This window comes from Helianthus annuus, chromosome 12 (assembly GCF_002127325.2).
Source record: "Helianthus annuus cultivar XRQ/B chromosome 12, HanXRQr2.0-SUNRISE, whole genome shotgun sequence".
NCBI classification, from domain to species: domain Eukaryota; kingdom Viridiplantae; phylum Streptophyta; class Magnoliopsida; order Asterales; family Asteraceae; genus Helianthus; species Helianthus annuus.
In genome coordinates, this window is record NC_035444.2 from 95,262,530 (window position 1) to 95,268,038 (window position 5,509).

At 43.2% G+C, this 5,509-nt stretch overlaps 1 non-coding gene across 1 annotated transcript; it reads right to left on the reverse strand.

Moving 5' to 3' along the window:
• Window positions 1-2,931: 2,931 nt before the first annotated feature.
• Window positions 2,932-3,038, reverse strand: LOC118485358. The gene has a single exon (XR_004875658.1). It is a non-coding gene; the product is annotated as a small nucleolar RNA R71 (small nucleolar RNA).
• Window positions 3,039-5,509: the final 2,471 nt, after the last annotated feature.

The following is a 5,509-nucleotide window of genomic DNA, read 5'->3' on the forward strand; positions in this document are numbered from 1 at the left end:
CAATCCAACCAAGAATCGGAAACAACTTGAAACGGTTAACTCCAAGCTATACAGCCTTGTAGCATGGGCGGATCTTAGAAGGCTTGTGCCAGGGCCACGACCCTAGCACGTTTTTCGGCTACAAGTGCTAATTTTCGCGGTTCGATCGAAATTTTTTATACCTACTATGTTCGGCACGGGCATGTTTTTAGTGTCCGTGGCTTTCGGCCCTGGGACGTTCAATGGGCAAGATCCGCCACTGCCTTGTAGCCTTCACTTAGGGCTACAAGATACTACAAGAAGAATAGTACAGCAACAAGACTGTTTGTATGCCCTGTATCCTTATCGAATACAGAGACCAACGAGTATTAACTTCTTCTCAAACGTCTGCACAACCCTAGAGTTAGGGTTTTACTATTCTGCACTGGCACTGATGTGTGTAAAATGCAACATATAAATTACATCAAATGAGGCATAAAACTAACCCTTTTTAAGTACTAATGTTGGAAAAAGAGTGTTTTTGTCTTCCTTTTGTATTTTCAGGATGAAATGAGCTCAAATTCACAAAAGAAGCAAAAAGACAGCTAAATCTAACATAAATACAAGAAAAGGAACAAAAGTGGATTGCCCGACCCCTCAACGTCATCCTCCCAAGCAGAAAAGAGAAGTCAGAAGACTGAACACGCCCCGTGCTCAGCCAGCACGGGGCCGTGCCCAAGAAGCAGCAGAAAAGACAAACCTATAGAAGCTTCTATTGCCCACCACGGGGCCGTGTCCAGTGAGCACGGGGGCGTGGCGAAAGTACAGCAGGCGCATTAATTGTAATTGCGAATTACAATTAATGAAGAGAGAGAGTGTCAGACGGGCACGGGGGCGTGTCCAGCGGACATGGGGCCGTGCCCAGCCTTCTGTTCAGCCTATAAATAGGAGTGCTTGGTTTCATTTCAACTCATCCCTTGGCACACCACCTCTCTCACACTTCATCCACCACCCACCACCACCATAACACCATCATCCACCACCATCATCCATTGTCCATCATAGAGTGTGTGAGTCGTCTCGAGATCCAAGATTGATCGTAAGAGTTCTTGACATTCAAGGCCATGTTTGCCTAAGTCTCTTACATCACTTGGTGAAGACAAGTGTTTAGTATAATACTTTTTATTTTTAATCTTTTGCACTTTTTATTTGGTTTCGTATTAATGACTTTAATAACTAGTTGCTTATGTTGAAGGTGATCTTTCCTTATCGTTTGTCCGTGGTGTCTTGGCATTATTTTACTGTCTATATAAAATAAAAGATTTTCACCATTCATATCTCCACGGTCTATATGGAGGTATGTTGGCTACCTGGTCGAGGGTTAAGGGAACGGTTTGGTAAGGGTCTTGCCCTTGTTCAGCGTTTAGAGGTCCTGCAAGGGACCTGGGTCAAATTTAGTAGGTTCTCCTTCAATGCCCATAGGTATTGGATGGCGGGGATCCAAACTCTTTGACCCCCTCATAAGTTAACTACTATTAATACTATAACCCAGCTATTTAGGACTGTATCCCTGCTGACTCAGACTACTTAGCCGAGGGTAACGTCACCGCCAAAAGCGGGGCCTACCATAATTTGCATTAATAACTTAATTCATTATCTTTCAATAATCCGACCCTTTAGGATTGTATCCTTGCTGACTCAAACTACTGAGTTGAGGGTAACGTCACCTTCAAAAGAGGGGCCTACTACAATAACTAAGATAATCTCTTAAACAAGTGCAAAAGTGCGAAAATAATCAAAGGTTACACTAATACACGAGTCGGATCCAAGTGATTCATCTTGTCTATCTGTTTTTATTTTATTTTTATTTTTCAGCATTTAGTTAGTTTTTATTTTCTTAGTTTAAAAACCTTTTTCTAACTTGTTGATTTGATTAGACGTTGAGGATAAACCGGTACTAAAAGCTCTTGTGTCCTTGGACGACCTCGGTATCTTACCAACACTATACTACGTCCACGATGGGTGCACTTGCCCATATGCGTGTTTAGTGTTAGTAAATATCGTGTTTTATAAATTTAAAACTTGGCTAAAAGTGTAAAAGGGGCTTAAAATATACGTCAAAAATATATCGCACTTCACGGCCTAATCATATTTTTATTTTTCTTTTTAATTTTTTAGGATTTTCTTAAGTTTTCAGCTTCTGCAGAGCTCAGCACGGGCCGTGCCTGGTCGGACACGGGCCGTGCCCAGCATCGTTACTGGCAGTTTTTAGTTTTCCAAGTTACAGAAGGCTAACCACAGGGCCGTGTCGGTGCAACACGGGGTCGTGTCCAACTTTCCAGTAACTGGGATCTGGAAAACAATCACTGTAATTCCGACCACGGGCCGTGTTCGCTGAGCACGGGGCCGTGGTGAACCGTCTGACCAGCATTCTTTTCTGTTTTTATTGCAGGACTTGGAACCAGACGCCATCCTACGTAGTGTATGAGCTCCAGTTCTAATAAGGACATAAAAGAACCTCTAGAAGAACCTGAACGCTTTCTCAGAAAAAGACTAAAAGCTAAAAACCAAGAGAAAGTTTCGGGGAATCCACCTATGGCGGACCAACGTACCCTCATGGATTATCTACGACCCACCGTAGGTAACCTAGGCGCCGCTATCAATGCACCGAATGTTGAAGCCAATAACTTCGAACTTCGGCCGCATTTGATACAAATGCTCCAAAACTCTGCAACCTTCCATGGGCTTGCGGACGAGGATCCCCATCTACATATTACTAATTTCTTAGAAATATGTGATACCTTTCGGATCAATGGAGCATCAAATGACGCCATCCGCCTCTGAATGTTTCCTTTTTCACTAAAAGACCGAGCAAAAGCTTGGCTCAACGCCCTCCCAGCTGGATCGGTAAACACCTGGGATGAACTAGCCCAAAAATTTCTATATAAGTATTTCCCTCCCGCTAAAACGGCTAAATTAATGACTGAAATTAATACATATTCACAAGAGGACGGGGAATCCTTATATGAAACTTGGGAAAGGTTCAAGGAACTATTACGCAAGTGTCCACATCATGGCCTTGCGATATGGCAACAAGTATCCACTTTCTATAATGGGTTGTTGCCACACACAAGGCAGACACTTGACTCTAGCTCCGGGGGACTTTTAGGTAATCGCCGCTCGCATGAAATATATAACCAAATTGAGGAAATTGCTCAAACCAATTTTCAGTGGCACACCCCCCGAGGCAATAAATCTATTGCCCCGGGCGCCCATAAGGTTGATGAAAGCACCTCTTTACAAGCCCAAATCGAGGCCCTTTCTTCAAAAATAAAAAAATTAGAAATGACAAAAACAGTCTCGGTTATGGCTTGTGAAGGGTGTGGTGGGCCACATGAAAATTGGAGTTGTATGAAAGAAACAGACGATCAACAAGAGTCGGTAAGCTACATTGATAATAGACCTAGGCCGTCGGGTCCTCCAACGGGCACTTACAACCAAGGATGGCGAAGTCACCCAAACCTTGGTTGGAGAGAGCCCGGCAATAGTAGTAACCAACAAACCCAACGAACAAACTTTCAACAACCAAGAAACGAGTCACAAAATTTCACTCAACAACAAGGTGGACGAGAAAGGCTTGAAGATATTGTATCTCGCCTCATCTCCGACACTGAAAAGAAAAACTCGGAAAGGTTTCTACAATTAGAGTCAAATTTTAGAAATCAACAAGCTAGTATTCAAAACATAGAAAAACAATTAAATCAACTAGCTCAAAATTTTTCCGAGAGACCACAAGGTGCATTACCAAGCAATACCGAAACAAACCCAAAAGCGCAAGTTCATCTCATCACATTACGAAACCGCATCGTAGGGCCTGCGGAGGCACCACTGCCGACAGAAGAAACTGTACCCCCGCCTCTGCAGGAGAAGAACTCCCCTCCGTCATCAGAGCCTACCAAGGCTTCTCGAGTTCCGTACCCCGGTAGGTTAATTCGTCAAAAGACCAATGAGCAATTCGCAAAATTCGAAAGTCTATTAAAACAATTGCATGTCAATATTCCTTTTATTGATGTCCTAACCCAAATGCCCAAATACTCTAAGTTCATGAGGGACTTCCTCACTCATAAAAAGAAAATTGAAACTTTGCAATTAGTTAACTTAGGCGAAGAATGCTCTGCTCTCGTACTCAACAAACTTCCCCAAAAGAAAATCGATCCCGGAAGCTTCATGATTCCCTGCTCAATCGGGAATTCCCCCGTTCGTAATGCACTAGCCGATCTTGGGGCTAGCATTAACCTCATGCCCTCATCAATGTTTAAAAGACTCGGCCTAGGAACAACGAGTCCTACAAAAATGAGCATACAACTTGCTGATCGATCCGTCAAATTCCCGTAAGGTGTCATCGAAAATGTCCTGGTAAAGGTAAGCAAATTCGTCTATCCGGCCGACTTTGTCATACTCGATATTGAGGAAGACACCGAGGTCCCCCTCATACTAGGGAGACCATTTCTTGCCACCGCACAAGCAGTGGTAGATATGAATGATGGAACGCTCACCCTGAGGTACGGGGATGATGAAGTAAAATTCGGAGTTGGGAAGAGAATAGAAGACGACGACCCGGTCAACTACATGAAGGTTATTGATTCGAGTTTGGATGCGGCTCTCTGACGGTGTAACATGGGATGCCAAACATCCTACTCAGAAAATATATAACGTCACATTGGGTCTAGCCAAGGACCCTTATAAACGTGGCGCACCACGGAGGCATTCCGCGGAACTATCCTTAGTTTAGTTTAATCTTTTAGTTTCAATTTTGCAGGAATAAAACACACTCATGGTGGTAAAGGATGAAAAGGGGAACGAGAAAAATGGCCCCATGCACAAGAACAAGGCAACCCGACATGAATTTCTCCATTACAGAAGGCTCAACACGGGCCGTGTCCAACCAACACGGCCCCGTGCTGAACCCCCTGCAGAAAAATGCCCAGTTCAGGTAACTGGACACGGGCCGTGTTCACCAGACACGCCCCCGTGTCCAGGCTTCTGTCTCATTTCTTTAATTTTTGTTACTGGCACCTGAACACGGGGCCGTGTCCGGTCCCCACGGGGCCGTGTCCAGACTACCAGTAACATAAATCTTTGCTTTTTAACACCACATTACACATCCAATCAACCTAAAAATTTATTTTTGGGACACATTGAGGACAATGTGTAATTTAAGTGTGGGGGGAAGCTAAAACCTTGAAATTTTGCAAGTCCTATTAACAAGCCTTACACAAAACTCTATTTGGAACCGCTAATCACCCCAAATTTTTTTCAAAAACTTTTCGTTTTTTTTTTACTTGTCTGGGTCTAATTTGGGAATAACAAGTTTTAATAAGGTTATATTTTTACAAATTTACAACCGATAGCGTCGTGATAACAAGAACCAACATTAGAAAATTATGAAACGGCATGACAAGCTTGGTTAAAATTCGATTATATATACTTGATCACATAAAAAACCCCTTTCCCACAAAAGTGAGTTTTGAGCCTTTATTGAGCATACAAA